Source organism: Falco punctatus (genome assembly GCF_963210335.1).
Source record: "Falco punctatus genome assembly, contig: scaffold_25, whole genome shotgun sequence".
NCBI lineage: Eukaryota > Metazoa > Chordata > Aves > Falconiformes > Falconidae > Falco > Falco punctatus.
Genome location: NW_027660064.1, coordinates 1,018,082 through 1,035,364, shown reverse-complemented (window position 1 = coordinate 1,035,364; position 17,283 = coordinate 1,018,082).

Below are 17,283 nucleotides of genomic sequence, written 5' to 3'. Positions count from 1 at the left end.
GCTGAAATGGAGAAAAACATAACTTCATTTATTTGGCTTTTCCAGAACCTGTCAAGTCTGAGCAGAACTATTAATTTCCCCCTTCTGCATCTCCCCCACCTTCTTCCAGAAAAGTCGCACTTCAATTTTATTTTTTTTCTACGAGTATTCTGCATAATCAGCCTTTGTTCCCAAAACAAATTTTGGTCATTCTTTGTTCACTTCCTTTGCTAGAAGGAAGTGCCATTTCTTGAGAATATTCATTGGAGGCTGGTACTGCTACCGCTGCAAACATGGAAGTGCTAACCACATCTATTGGCTTTTGTTTTAAGAGCTTTTTAACCAACTTTGTTAATGGACTGAATGCAATTTAGATATGGAACTTGGCTAAAATGTAGCTTCAATTGGCTATTAAAATTTAAGAGCCAACTAAGACAGCTAATTACAAAAAAGCTCCAGTGATAATGCTAAGCAGAACTAGTAATAGCAAATGACAGTCTGTCTAGTCTTATTCCCAAAGGGAAAGAAACTCTTAACTAAGAAGTCAACCACACAATGTGCAGAAAACCTAATTGCATTACTGTTATTATGGTATCCCAAATCTGGCAGCTCACTAGGATAAAACAGTGAGTAAAGTCTGTCAAACTACTCAGGAAAGCAACTGACCCTCTTCTTAATGTTAGCTGTAACAGACATCGGGAATTACGTTATCATTTTATATTAACTTATTGGCAAATATTCCTATAAAAATTAGCAAAGCAGCACCATCTAAAAAATATCTTATACCCATCCTGAATTTGATTCTTTCGCCAGATATTTTAGGTTAAGGAAAAAAAAAATAGAAACAATCTGTCTGCAAAGTGTTCAAGCACTAAAAGAAGCATTCTGTGCTTCATTATCAATAGCCTCATTACACCATCAGCTGAAGTGCCGACTAGTTCTCCTGTGAAGATTTATCATGTATAGTGGCCACTTTGAAACATAGGTAGCGGAGACTTTAACATTCCCTACTCAAGAGTCTCCCTGCTGTGCTGTAAATGCCAGTCCGTTTTTTTCACAGCTGTGCGCACAGATTGGAAAGAGCAGGAGAGCTTGGGAGTATGACTGCAATACCAGTAAGGACACTTGTCTTCACGGCACTGCTCAAGTGGCTCTGGGAATGCAGGACCCTGCTGTTCTCTAATATTTACACACACCTGCAGTCACCAAGAGCCGTAAATACAGTCTAAAGGCAGCTTGCTTCTTTTGTGTTGGGGGCTTTACTTTCAAACAGGGATGGCAACAAAATCCTACCGTTTCCCTATCCCTGTTTTGCAAAACAGCACACACGTGTGCAAGCACATACAGTATGCGGTATGTACAGTAGTACTGCAGGGATTATCACAGAATTCCATTTCGCTTATCCTGACCATCCCACGCTTTAAAACATTATTGCAGTTCACAGTGAGCCAAAGACATTCTTGCTTGCCAAGACTGTAGTTTTGCAGTCTCTTGTGAGCAAAGGCAAGCCCTGAAACAACATTCACCTAGGATGGAAAGCACCCTTTTTCTTCGCAGAACACTTGTCAGTACAAACTTTTTCCAGGACTTTTTTGGGGTGGGAAGAGGCAGGGGTGGCTTACGAAATCTGCACCTCAGAACATTCTTTTCAAATATATGGAAATATCTGTGTTTCCTGCATTTGGCTTTGGCAGTCTCAAAAGAAAACACACTGCTTTTAAACTTCAAAATAAAGAGAGAAAGTTTACTGGTAAATAAGTTTCTAAAACAATTAAAATGTCAAACAACTAAAGTACAAAAGAATGACATTAACTTTGAGTATGCAAGACAGCAAGAGAATACAATATGCTTTCCTGACAACAGTTCTTCGGAATAGTATAACATACTTTTTGAACAAAATGATTAAATGAAGTCATTAAAATGATAGTTTGGTTTGAGGAGCTTTAAATATGAGAAAGGCTTTAGCAGTCCTATTTTTGCATCTGAAATGAAAAGAATGCTATGCTTAAAGTCACCAGCCACACTTGGCTGATTGAGTCTGTATAGCAGTCAGAGTAGAAACGAACTTTTAAATATGTTATTCCAGTTTTATTTCAAAAAAATGGATTCCCTTGTTTTCAAAACATAACCTCGGCATTCATTCAACATTTTATGCTACAACATATTTATTTCAGTAGCGATTCGGACATAAAATCAAGCTAGCAGAGCACTGGACATCCACACAAATACACCACCCACTGGCTCACATGCATTCGTTTTGGTTTGCCGAACTTCATAAAGCAGTCTCCCTGATAAGAATAATGTTCATGCCCTAACAATTTTTTTTTTTTTTTGCAGTATCTAAATGTAAAGTAGTGGTATTTCACACCAAAATTAAACACTGCATTTTTTTACTTACAACTCTGAAAACAAGACTCAAAGCCAGGCAAGGAAGTACTTTTAAGAAAGGTTTTGGAAGGTTACATGCTTCTCAACTATGAAAAAAAGGTAAACCATTATTTTGTTATGAGAAGCACATGTGAGTCAAGCTTTCACTGGAACTAGACACTTTACAAAATTATCAATAATTACAGCTTTTCACTAACATAAAAAGAAAACCTGAGGGGGCAGTTGAGAATGGACCTTGGGTTTTGGTTTGTCCTTTTCTTTGCCCTGGGCCCTATGTCTGAAATTCTGGTCTCCTCCTTTCCAGAGAAAATCTGAATAATTAGAAAAGTGACACAAACACAAATACTATGAAAAAAATAACTAACATTCACTACCTGTTCTCCAAATAATTGTTTAAACATATTTTGTAACAAACTGGAATGCAAGGATGTGATTTTTGTCTTACATTCTCTTTTTTTAATTCAAACACTTGAAAAATATTTAAAAGGTGTCTCTACCATTTCAGACTTCCTCTTGGTGTACATCTAAGTGTCCTTCAATAGGACTTTCTCAAAATTAGAAGAAATCAGATGCAACACCACTGTTCTTTATAAAGTACCCACAACAAAAGTAAATAAAGCTTTATTTCTACATTGTAAAGCAGAAAAAAGCACTTTAGTTTGCCTTTAAGATATGGATTTGTGTATATAAAGAAAACACATCCTCACTTCAAAGTTGGTAAAACTTTGCATTCGTATTGAAGTATTCATAAATTATGCAAATATTTTAATAAAAAAGCTAATTAATAAACATCTATTTTAATAAAACATCTGTTCTTCAAAACAGGTACAAACAACATTAATGTTTTCAGGATTCATCACTTTAAAAGGAAAGAGATAGATTCCAGTGCTACGGTAACCAAAAAAAAAAAGACAACCCAGAGGTAAGCCAAAGAGCAACTTAATCTGTTGTTCCATCTATAATTTACTTCTGGACTCCGCTTCTGGATGCTGTGCCTTTCTTGGCTTTGGTGAGGTCATCTTCCGCCTTCTGGTAGCTACTGCATCAGCAATTCAAACAACAACAACAACAAAAAAAAGGCAAGACTTTCTAAAAAATAACAGAAACAGATCAGAAGAAAATACGTATAGTCTTAAAGAGGACAGATCGACTCAAATCATGCATTTAGTTTTGACGGGGGGGGGCAGGTGGACACATGATAGGGACTCAGGAGAATTTACCACAACTTCTGGGCGCAACATTTTTTCCTGAAAAACATGTTGTACAATTCAGCTTCTCAAAGGGTAGCATTGCATACCTTGGAGCCACCTTAATAGCTCAGGTCCACTAAAGGATGAAGAATCAGCTCCTCTTCAAAACCTAAACCCCTCCTTCCTCCCCATGCACCAGCTTCTAGTTCCGCATTAAGCCATTTTTGGTGCTCTTTAGCCCTTGTGCTAAGCTGATCCAGCTCCACAGTCTGGCAAAGAACTTTTCTTTTGTCTAATAGTTTAGCGAGCTGCAGCATCTTAGAGCATTCGGAATGAAGCTTATACAAGGGGAGGTGGAAGGCACACTGGCAGAAAAGAGGAAGATTTTTGTTTGGCACTGTTGAGCTGTGAAATCAGCTCAGCTATCAGTGCAACTTCACCTACACATTTCAAGCTACTCTTTGGCAATATTTTATTAGCAAGTGTAGCAAACAGTGCCATCTAAGTAAGATTCCTAACAAACTTGGCAGGCAGGTTGTTCAAAAAGACCATACTCAAATGCAGCAATAAAAACCTCCCTGCACTTTCTTTCCTGCCCACTAACAGGGAAAAGGGGGAAAAACCCCAACAAAACACCACAGCTCATTTCTGTAAATCACATTCAACTGTAGTACTTTGAGAAAAAAATATTACTTACCATAAAAATTGCTGCCATTTTCACAAATGCAGTAACAGTAATATGTTTTTCATCTCTTAGCCACAGTATTATTTGGTTTACATTTTTTTTTATCCTGACTTCCCCCTTGAAGTCAGTATGCCTAACTATTTAAGTTCTTGCTTGTAAAGCTATATGTAACTCTACAGTTCCTGTTAACCTTTTAATCTGGATTACTGACAAAGAAAAAAAGATAAAATGGAGTTTCATGGACGTCTGTAAGAAAGAAGCTGCTTGCGTAAGACAACAGCCTTTGAGCCCCCTCCCCACAAACGTTTCGTGTGGGAGAAACGCCAGCTCTATTCCTGAAAACAGAAGTCTTGTGTGGGCAGCACCGAATGAGGACACAAAGCTATTACAAGGAAAGAAGAGAGTTTTTATAAAGCAGCTTAAACTGAATTAGGTTGAAACAGCAATTTAAATGCGGAAGAAATCTATAGGCAAAAACAAACCAGATGGTGTCACTGCACAGCTTGCTTTGAGACTGGAACAAAGTTCAGCAGAGGAATAGAGTCTCACAGGCTCTAGAGGAATTATTAGGCGAGTTGACTGTTATATCTGTGTAAACAATATTATAAAGCAACTTTAGAAAAGAAGCCCAGCAGTACCGCATATAGTTTGGGCTCTCTCCTTCAAGAAAGTTCTGAGCAAAATGGAGGTAGGGGAAATACCAGGAGTGGTGATCACGGTTTCTAGCTTTAGGAAAATATAATAAATAAATTGAATTTAACCAGTTTATCTGAAGAAAGGAAAAAATTGGAGAGAGATGTGATGTGCAAATGTGTACCACATGTGCAAAAGGTTGCTGCATAAAATGAGAGCAATTTTCATGTCCAGAGTGGATAGGACAACTAATAATCTTAAGGGAAATTTGTATTAGCTACTAAAGATATCAAAAGAAGATACTCAGCCTTATGAAATCCTTTCTAGTAGTAAGGACAGTAAAGTATTAAAAGTGGTGTTGACCGGGGCTGTTTTAAAACTTAAGCATAGAGGTTTTAACAGAAAATATTGGCACCCATGTAGAGAGATAAGCCTGTCCTTATCTACTGCGTTCAATACTCCACTGGGAAAGGTGCCAGAAAGGAGTTCTGTTGCTTGTTCTTACACTGCCCCGGAAGCCAGCTGAAAGACACCACAAAAGTTGCTCTACATGATTTCTGGGCTGAGATGGGGAATCGCTGACTTTTGGGGTCGGCTGGTGACAAAATGTTCCAAACACACCCCATGCACAACTCCCCCGGGGAAGGTGCCAGAAAGGAGTTCTGTTGGTAGTTCTTACACTGCCCTGGTAGCCAGCTGAAAGACACCACAAAAGTTGTTCTACCTGCTTTCTGGGCTGAGGTGGGGAATCGCTGACTTTTGTAGTAGACTGGTGAGAAAGTGTTCCAAACACACTCCATGCACAACTCCCCTGGGAAAGGTGCCAGAAAGGAGTTCTGTTGGTAGTTCTTACACTGCCCCGGTAGCCAGCTGAAAGACACCACAAAAGTGGTTCTCCCTGCTTTCTGGGCTGAGATGGGGAATAGCTGATTTTTGGAGTCGGCTGGTGACAAAATGTTCCAAAGACACCCCATGCACAACTCCACCGGGGAAGGTGCCAGAAAGGAGTTCTGTTGGTAGTTCTGACACTGCCCCTGTAGCCAGATGAAAGACACCACAAAAGTGGTTCTCCCTGCTTTCTGGGCTGAGATGGGGAATCGCTGAGTTTTGGACTCGGATGGTGACAAAATTTTCCAAACACACCCCATGCACAACTCCCCCGGGGAAGGTGCCAGAAAGGAGTTCTGTTGGTAGTTCTTACACTGCCCCGGTAGCCAGCTGAAAGACACCACAAAAGTTGTTCTACCTGCTTTCAGCATGCCTCACGCTTATTGTTCTTTTGGAGAAGACACATCCCAGACTGTGCAATAATTTCACGACTCTTATATGACCTGCTGCGAAAAGGAGCAGCTTGGGAATGGGCTCCGGCCCACGATGAAGCGTTACAGCTTTTGGTGTCTGAAGCAAACACCCACCGGGCTTTGGGTCCTGTTCACCCCACTGACCTGTCCAGATTGAGTGGGGGTTTGCACACTCAGGATTGTCCGTTCATCTTTGGCAAAAAGGACCAGAAGGTCCTGCCCGCCCGATCAGATTTTACTTCAGGAACTTTAGGGATGCTGAGAAACGGTACTCTAATTGGGAAAAAGGTTTGTTTGTAGTGAGTGTTGCTCTCAGAGAAGCGGAGCGAACCATACGCCAACAGCCTCTAATTTTAAGGGGACCTTTTAAGGTAATTAAACCTGTGTTAGCAGGAACTGCACCCGGGGTTAGGGTTAGGTTTTTGATTCAGACTATTAAGTACAAGACCAGGTGTTGTCCATGATCAAATAGTCTAAAAATAGTAAAGCAGTAGCACTGGAGTCTACCCCAAAACAAACCCACTTGTTTAAAAAAGGTTTGGTGAAGGAGTATGGCATTATACAGGAAGATGTAGCATTTCAAAGACAGTAATAATATCGGTGAGTTATGGATTTACGCTGATGTATTTATTCAAACAGTATAGTACAAAGTACAAGTAATTAAGCTAATGTTCCAGGAGGTGACACTGCTCTGGTCATTTTCAGCTGTTCACATTATAGAATTCTGATCATTATCATCAGTGATTATTTCTTTTACTTGAATGCCTTTTGTATTGTTGACTTCCATTTATTATGAATTTTCTAGTCTACCAGTGACTGAAAAAGTGTTAATTAGATTATGCTTTCTTTCAAGGAAAAATGAATTATTTGAGAAGAGGCCGATGCTTGTTCATAGTTTTAGCATTTTTGATTTTATTTAAGACTTTATAACAAATTACTAGATATGGCTGACTATATTCGGGTTGTGATTTGATACACATGAGCAGAATATACTTTCATTTTATATTAAGTATTATATATTAGACTTCTCTTTTCCTGGGATGGTAGATTGAAATTGTCATGGATAGAGATGAAGAAGAACTTGAGGAATTGCAATCCAAGTGGTGGTGTCAGCTTTTTGTAAATGCTAAGGTTTTTTTCAGACTAAGCAAAGGTATTTGGGAGGTTATATATCTATTTTCAGCATCCAGTGCTTAAAGGGAGTGGGGGACATAACCTTAAATTTAAACCTCCTCTTGCCAGTTCAATAGCATTACAGGTGAAATGGTTCTAATTTCACCTTTTTATACTACCCAATTGAATGAATACCAAGGTGGGGGAAGTATATCAAATTATTTCAGGTGAAAAGTGATACATGCACTTACTCATTTGGTTCTCTCCAGATCTGGAATTAAAAACTTTACCACTTATTACATGATTCATAAATCTTTGTTGAAGGGAAATGCAACTGTTTCATACTCTTATGATTCTGATGCTTTTGATAATTTGAAAATGACTATTATAGAAATATTTAAAACTCCGTTTCCAAATCTGTCTAGTTTATGTTACCATCGACTTGTTCCTCTGTTATGTAATTAGTTCTGTGACTAAAGAAATAGCCTGAAATTTACTGTCCAGTGAAACGGGTAAGTTCTGGATACCTATTAATCGCAGAACTTGAAGGGTAGTTATTTAGTTATTGGACTTGCCAGCGCTGGCGAGAAGAGCCGGCCACGCAGCCTCTTGCTGCTCAGCTGCTCAGTACGAACCGCATCTGACCGTGCAGTTTGTCTAACCCAGTCAAAAGGTCAATTGTCCCAAACAGACCCTACTCAGCTGTGCAGCACTTGGAGTACACCAGGGTGCTCAGTGGCTCCAGGGACTCTGCCAGCGATGAAACCTGCTACTGCTGAGGCGGGGGAGCCCCCAGGCTTGGTGGAGGAGCGAGGAAGAATGGCACTGAGAAAAGAAAGGACAGGCAGCTGGGAATTCTTGCTTCTTCCTTCTGCTCCCCCGGTTGCTCTCATCCTAAGGGTGGCCGCACAGATGCGTCCCCTGAAGGCCATCTTCTTCAGTCCTGTTGGCCATCAGTGTTTCTGGAGCTGTCGAGCAAGAGTGTTAGACTCTCTAGACACAGAATTCTAGAAAGCTCTCAAGAAACAAGCTCTGTTGTGCTTCCAAACTAAGATGCACAACATTTTGTGGAATTCTGATACTGGTTTTTGTTTAAATTAGCATGTTACCAGTTTCCTCTTTTCCCCCCCCTGTGATAACTGGAACCCATATTCTTTCCTGAAAGTTGGAATTTTAAGAGGTATCTTTTTAAGGTAATATGGATGATGTTGAAGTATTATATTAGTCACTGTTTGTCCACCAGGAAAAATGCTATCAGAAGAAATTATTCTTATTTAAATGAAGTTTTTTTCATCCTGTCACAGCTCTATTTTCTGTATCAGCTGCCTTCATGTATAATAGTAAAAATAATACAGGCTTATAAGTGATGATACTGTTAAAGCAGAATACCAGATTTTGATACACACTGTACATACCCAGCAACACTTCTGCAGGGTTGTACTGTGTAATATTAATAAGACTCATATGCTTATTTTTAATCAGTTTGCATGGAATAGGAAGCTAGTGTAGGGAGCTTTGGTGAAAATGGCATAAATGCTGGAAGAGTTTAATGGGAATTTTTAAATAATCCTAGGTCCAAAGCCTAGTCTTTTTTTTTTTTTTTTTTTTCAGTCTCGGGGTTGATGGAGATTGGGTTATAGAAATACAGAATTTTTTTAGAATAGGATTTTTTTAATACCAGCCTGTTTTATTTTCTGTTGTGCATTTTTTTAAAACAATTTTGCAGTATAGAGAAATACTAAAGTAATCATGACAACGAAAGTACCGTATTTCTTTAAACGACTTTTTTTTAATAGTCAGTGCTTCTCAGGGTAGGAATTGTGCATGTCTGCATTGCTGAATAGCATCTAGCATGGTAAGGCCTTAACTGGGGTCTGTGGTTACTCTTGCAGTCTAAATAAAAACTGTGTAAAAAGCTCCAATGTAAAAACGGTTATACCGATGGGTTGGTTAGAAGGCATTCCAAAAGGGAGGTTTATTAGTATTACTCAACTAACAGGCACTTGGCTTTGTTTATTTACATTGCATGGCTTCTTTATTCAAGCAAGATTTATTCCTTAAGGTTGGATTAAATCTACACTTAGGCTCATTTTTATATTTAAAGAATTATTGGCCTTATCATCAAGCGTTAGGAGAAGGCAAATCATACGGGTTTTCTGAGCTTGTTTATGGCGCCGCTTGTTACTTGTCTTTCTACTCCACACCAATGCTCACATTATAGGTAGATTTTTTTTACCTCTTAATTTTATACCCTAATGCAGACATTTCCAACAAAACCTGTAGCTGTACAGTAGTTCTAATTGTCTGTTGTTCATCTTTTCCTTCTTGTGAAGGAGTTGATACTGACTATTATCAGTAACACGCTCCAGGAGTAAGTGGATAGCAGTTTTACAACAGCGTATCTGTTTCTCTGACTAGTCACCTAAAGTTCTGTCCCTTTCTGTGCCATTCTTAGCCTGCCCTTCCCTGCCTCAGGAACGCTGCAGGTTAAATGTTCTAGTATGAAAGTTACCTGATCTGGTTTTAGAAGTTAAAATTAAAAGCATGTGCTGCTATGTTGTATCTAGAAATTAACAGCAAGATTTAGGTTTTAAAGCCGAGAAATACTGTGCTTAGTTCTCAGAAATATCGACAAACTTGCTTCTGTATTTTTCATTAAGTATATTCAAACGTGATATGAAGTGATCTGTCTTTTTATGGCCTGCCCCAAAATTGTTTGAGGATCTTCAAAAGCTATTTAAAGTAGAAGAGGGGTGGTAGAAAGTGCTTTTAAAGTATAAAGCTCCTGAAGTATTGTGGGTAGGAAGGCTAAAGTAAGTTAGGTACAGAACAAATGTATCTTTGTGGTTCTTCCTGAATAATGGTTTTCCATGACAATTTGCAAGTGACACATTCGCTGAAAAGCACCTTGAACACGTGCCACTCATAATAAAGGGGCAACATTAATGTCCAAGGTGTAAAGTATGAGAGTGTTCCTGTTTACTCCTGTCTCTGCTTCGAACAGTTTTGTACTTAGTCTTCCTTTGTATTTTAAGTTTCTTTCTATCCAATGTCTTCAGAATGCTTCTAGCATTTAAACACATTTAAAATGTAAATACATTTAAGTTCCTTGTTACACTTCACAGGATTGTCTTGTGTTTGCTGCTAATAAAAAAGTGTTAAAACAAAAGAAACAAAACAAAAAACCTTCTGAGGAAATTTTTTCGTGGATTAAGGTTTTGTATAATGACTTTACATGTAGAACTAAATCATTTAAGCATGAATGTGATGTCTGCTTTTTTGTTGTTTTTATGTAACCTGAAGATGTGTTGCAGTATGCTGAACAAGTGTTGCAATTCAGACTCGGATATAAAATTTGCAAGTGAAATTTTTCTACAGTAAAGAAAGAAAAATTGTACTGCAGTGACTCAGATTTTTACAGGGGACTAACCTTTTTCAAGATTGCAAGTAATATATTTGAATTAAACTTTTGTTCCTCCTTCAGATTGCTTTGTGGAGGTGAAGAGGGATATTTTAAACGCATGCTGTGTGGAACTGCTGATTTATATGTGTACGTACAATTGTGTTTTGGAATGTCTTCAGTAAAGCAATTTTTACAAATGGAAGTAAGTCAGTTTTATCTGGAACAATTCTATATTAAAATTTTTGAAACAGCACTCATAGATTCGATGTTATCTTTAGGAAATACACAGGCATAAAGTCATCAAACAATATGTTCTTGTGTCCTGATCTTTTTCCATATGATAATACTGAAACATGTCAGCTTCATTTGTTGCAGGAAACAGAGGGCTTGAAGGAACAGAGCACCGAAAGCCAAATCCCATCCCATAACTCTTCAAACTTACTTTTCCCTCTCTCATCCCCACCCCGCAATCATATTTCCTGGAGTTCCCATCCATATTTGCATTCTTCTGGTCTCTCTGTTCTTTTTTTCTGAATCATACTTCTGGTTTTTTTTTGTAGAGGAAAAGAACTGCTGAGAGAATGCCAAATAAGCACAACTACTGTTTGTTGCCCTTGCAGTTCCTTCAACAGCCTTCAAAGTACTGAAGATTTCCTGGTTAAGAAGTGTTACACTACAAGGTTTATCAGCTGTGCAGTGTTCCCTGGCCAAGCTGGGAAAGGGTTTGTCAGAGGACTACATACTCTGCCTTATTTTATCTTAAAAGAAAAGTAGCTCTTCCTTGGTACCGTATTCAAACTGCCCAAACTGGTTTGGGAATGGTAGACTAGTGTGATGCTTAACTCTCCTCAAATGCTGCACAGCCTGGCTTCTGTTCCCATTTGATGTCTGCAGCTGGACGCTGAGTGTAGTCTTTCAGCTTCCAATGCTACTCATTTCCTTACTCCTTCCATATGTAAATAGCAGTTGTATGGGTTCTATTCTCTTGCTTTCCCTTTTCAGTTTGATGATTGTAGAACCCTTTTAAGGGGCTGTTGAAGGAAAAGAGTCTCTTATGGAGCCATCCAGCAACATGACTTGGTTATTTGGTACCATCAGAGACAACTGAAATATGACTGAAACACATTTTGCAAGTAAAAAGTGACGCTGTGGTCAATGGAGGAATTTTGAAGAACAGTGTCCTAAATCTGTCTCCTCTGGAGGTTACAAGTCCACAACTAGTTACTTACACTATGAACAAAACATATTCTTGGATTAATTTATCTGATCTAGTGACATATGTAAGATCATATCTAGTTGACTGGGGAGAGTTGTGTTAGGTCATAGCGATCCTCTCATTCCTACTTCATCGCTTCTCAGCTTAACTGTGGCAGTTCAGTGTACGTGGCATGAAGTTACCAGCATTAAAGAAACGTCGGTTCTGTCATAGGTGTCCTGCTGTAGCACACTGGGTATCTATACAGAAATGATGATCTATCTCCATCTATGTGGAGTCTAGAGAACATCTCTTCCAGAAACCACTTGAGAACTCTTCAGCGCCTGGTCCAACACTCCCAGTCTGTTGACCTTTATTTCTTAAAGAGATAAACATACAGCAGAGTGTATGCGTGAGATTATACACATGTGTAAACACACATTAGGTTATTTTTTTTAAAGAAAGGAAACCTGGTGGTGTGTGATCAATGTACTTGGATGCATATGCTTCTTTTGAGGGTGAAAGGTATTAGGTGTGCTTTTTAATGATGATTAGTTCAAGAGCTTGTATTAACTAGAATTCCTGGAACTCTTCAGCCATTATACAGAGACTGGCATGTACTCAGTCTCTGTCAGGTGTAAATTCAGCATATGCAAGTGATGCAGCTGCTAACCTCCAGCACGCCTGCAATAGAGATTTTTCATTTACTGATGTTTGCCTAGAGTCTAAAAATCTGTATGACTAAAAATGTATGTTTTCAAATATGCTAGCCTGTGATGTAACCTAGAAGTCACCATTATCACCTAAATCATACCTGATTTCATCTGCTCATTAGCTGCGTTTTCTTGCTCAGAATCTCTCACTGTCTTCATTTCCATCAAAACAGGCAGTTGAGTGGGAAACTTGGGGACTCCTGTGTCTGCTTATTTTTACCAAAGGAACTTCTGTCATTTCATAAAAACTCTCATTTTTTGATTCAAGTACAGTTTTATTTCTTTTACTTATTACACTTATGTGTGTTTCTAAAACAGTGTATGTAGATTTGGAGAACAGGAGGAGAAGGGACGAGAAGAGGTCACCTGCTCTATACACCAGCCTAAGGACAGGCTTATCTCTCTACATGGGTGCCGATATTTTCTGTTAAAACCTCTATGATTAAGGTTTTAAAACAGCCCCAGTCAACACCACTTGTAATACTTTACTGTCCTTACTACTAAAAAGGATTTCATAAGGATGAGTATCTTCTTTTGATACCTTTAGTAGCTAATACAAATTTCCCTTAAGCTTATTAGTTGTCCTATCCACTGTGGACAGGAAAATTGCTCTCGCTTTATGCAGCAACCTTTTGCACATGTGGTACACATTTGCACATCACATCTCTCTCCAATTTTTTCCTTTCTTCAGATAAACTGGTTAAATTCAATTTATCTATCTTTTCCTAAAGCTAGAAACCGTGATCACCACTCCTGGTATTTCCCCTACCTCCATTTTGCTCAGAACTTTCTTGAAGGATAGAGCCCAGAACTGTACATGGTACTGTTGGGCTTCTTTTCTAAAGTTGCTTTATAATATTGTTTACACAGATATCACGGTCAACTTGTCTAATAATTCCTCTAGAGCCTGTGAGACTCTATGCCTCTGCTGAACTTTGTTCCAGTCTCAAAGCAAGCTGTGCAGTGACACCATCTGGTTTGGTTTTGCCTATAGATTTCTTCTGCATTTAAATTGCTGTTTCAACCTAATTCAGTTTAAGCTGCTTTATAAAAACTCTCTCCTTTCCTTGTAATAGCTTTGTGTCCTCATTCGGTGCTGCCTACACAAGACTTCTCCTGTTTTCAGGAATAGAGCTGGCGTTTCTCCCACACGAAACGTTTGTGGGGAGGGGGCTCAAAGGCTGTTGCCTTACGCAAGCAGCTTCTTTCTTACAGACTTCCATGAAACTCCATTTTATCTTTTTTTCTTTGTCAGTAATCCAGATTAAAAGGTTAACAGGAACTGTAGAGTTACATATAGCTTTACAAGCAAGAACTTAAATAGTTAGGCATACTGACTTCAAGGGGGAAGTCAGGGTAAAAAAAAATGTAAACCAAATAATACTGTGGCTAAGAGATGAAAAACATATTACTGTTACTGCATTTGTGAAAATGGTAGCAATTTTTATGGTAAGTAATATTTTTTTCTCAAAGTACTACAGTTGAATGTGATTTACAGAAATGAGCTGTGGTGTTTTGTTGGGTTTTTCCCCCTTTTCCCTGTTAGTGGGCAGGAAAGAATCAAAGTGCAGGGAGTTTTTTATTGCTGCATTTGAGTATGGTCTTTTTGAACAACCTGCCTGCCAAGTTTGTTAGGAATCTTACTTAGATGGCACTGTTTGTTACACTTGTTAATAAAATATTGCCAAAGAGTAGCTTGAAATGTGTAGGTGAAGTTGCACTGATAGCTGAGCTGATTTAACAGCTCAACAGTGCCAAACAAAAATCTTCCTCTTTTCTGCCGGTGTGCCTTCCACCTCCCCTTGTATAAGCTTCATTCCGAATGCTCTAAGATGCTGCAGCTCGCTAAACTATTAGACAAAAGAAAAGTTCTTTGCCAGACTGTGGAGCTGGATCAGCTTAGCACAAGGGCTAAAGAGCACCAAAAATGGCTTAATGCGGAACTAGAAGCTGGTGCATGGGGAGGAAGGAGGGGTTTAGGTTTTGAAGAGGAGCTGATTCTTCATCCTTTAGTGGACCTGAGCTATTAAGGTGGCTCCAAGGTATGCAATGCTACCCTTTGAGAAGCTGAATTGTACAACATGTTTTTCAGGAAAAAATGTTGCGCCCAGAAGTTGTGGTAAATTCTCCTGAGTCCCTATCATGTGTCCACCTGCCCCCCCCGTCAAAACTAAATGCATGATTTGAGTCGACCTGTCCTCTTTAAGACTATACGTATTTTCTTCTGATCTGTTTCTGTTATTTTTTAGAAAGTCTTGCCTTTTGTTGTTGTTGTTGTTTGAATTGCTGATGCAGTAGCTACCAGAAGGCGGAAGATGACCTCACCAAAAGCCAAGAAAGGCACAGCATCCAGAAGGGGAGTCCAGAAGTAAATTATAGATGGAACAACAAATTAAGCTGCTCTTTGGCTTACCTCTGGGTTGTCTTTTTTTTTCGGTTACCGTAGCACTGGAATCTATTTCTTTCCTTTTAAAGTGATGAATCCTGAAAACATTAATGTTGTTTGTACCTGTTTTGAAGAATAGATGTTTTATTAAAATAGATGTTTATTAATTAGATTTTTTATTAAAATATTTGCATAATTTATGAATACTTCAATACGAATGCAAAGTTTTGCCAACTTTGAAGTGAGGATGTGTTTTCTTTATACACACAAATCCATATCTTACAGGCAAACTGAAGTGCTTTTTTCTGCTTTCTAATGTAGAAATAAAGCTTTATTTACTTTTGTTGTGGGTACTTTATAAAGGACAGTGGTGTTGCATCTGATTTCTTCTAATTTTGAGAAAGTCCTATTGAGGGACACTTAGATGTACACCAAGAGGAAGTCTGAAATGGTAGAGACACCTTTTAAATATTTTTGAAGTGTTTGAATTAAAAAAAGAGAACGTAAGACAAAAATCACGTCCTTGCATTCCAGTTTGTTACAAAATAAGTTTAAACAATTATTTGGAGAACAGGTAGTGAATGTTAGTTATTTTTTTCATAGTGACGTGCGGAATTAGACTCTATAACTCGAAAGTTATAAAGTAGGTATGTTTATTGCGCGCAGATGCACGGGGGATCGCTCCTCCACAAGCGTGCATGCCCGAAGTGACGAACCATCCCACATTTATACAATGAAACAAATGAATATTCAATTAGCGCCTATACATATTCGTTACCTAAACCCCGCTTTGTATGTTAATTAGCTTATCAGTCCGTTTCCTGGAATGTGGTGGTCCTGCAGGTTTGTAGGTGATTCATGTTCTTGTGACCATCTGATCTTCTTCAGCAAGGAAAGGTGATTCATGTCCTTGTGACCATCCAATCTTCTTAGCACTCCCTCCCTCTAGATAGCATTGGAATGTCTCTCATCTTCTCTCATTCTCTTTTAAATAGCCCCTTTTGTTAGAGAAAGAAGGGCAGGCGTCTCCCCGTCTCCCCTTTGTTAGAGGAAGAGGGGCAGGCGTCTCCTCAAAAACTGTAGTTGTCTCCTCAGAGCTGTGTGCCTATGTGACCAGACACCGCACCCATGACTAGTCACCATACCCACATTTCTGAGTAGACATATACAATCACAGTCGGTGTTAAGCGTCCCCATTTCACACTATTTCTCCATATCAATCCCCCCTTTTTATTAAATTAAGTAAATTCTTTTACTTAAGCAGTCTTCCCGAATGATATAAAGCATCATACATAAGTGTTACCCTTGTAAACATTCTCCAAACCCACAATTAGAACATAATGGTTAGTGTATTAAGGAAATTCCTAAACTGATCAATAAGATCACAATGGGGTGTGCCATAGTGTTAAGAATTCCTGTTGCAGAAGGTGACCAGCCAAAGAGAGTATTCCACCAATTACATCCTGTTCTACCTTTTTTTTTAAAAAACTTTCTTGATCCCCTCTATATCATGATGGATCATAAGAATAGTTTCGTGTCCCTTTTCTTTGGTTTCTTCCAGTATACGTTGTAAAATCTACATGTTTTAATAGTTCTTTTATACTGCTTATATTTAGTCCTATGGGGGTAGGAATTATCATCTGTGATAGGGTAAAGTTAGATGTAAAATTATAGATACAGTAATTTGAATATTGTGCAGTCTCCTTTACCTCCCCATCTACAGTTATTGTGTTACACTTAAGTTCTCAAACACGCACATCCCTTCCCTGCATATATAATTACTGTTTTCAAGTTTGCATTTGGTCGGGCCTCGAAATGACATATTTTCTGATCTGTATCTAAACAAGTATCCTGAGCCATTATAGTATTGCTTTCACAGAGGAAGCCCTGCTGCTCTCGCATAATACAAGATTCTAAATCTACTGGTTTGCCACTTGTCGCCTATCTTTCTGGCCCATGTTCTATGTTCAAAAGGATATTTTCCTAGGCATATTATAAAGATGGGCTCGGTTAAGGTAAAATTGTGCCAGCATTCCCGTGAATTAAAGCACATGGTTGTATTTAGAAGGGTAAATTCCTTATCTACCTTTCTGACATTAATCAGGGTGTCTCCTGAAATCTTGGTGTTATCTTTTTCATTATACGTTTGAAACCCTACTTTTATCCTATCTCCTAATTTTCCCCATAATCGGTCGACTTTGTGTACATCCTCCCGATCCCATTGATTCCTTTGGTACACCTCATTTTCAGAAAAAAACACCATAGCTAGTTTCGTCTTTGAGTCCACCTTTCCCATT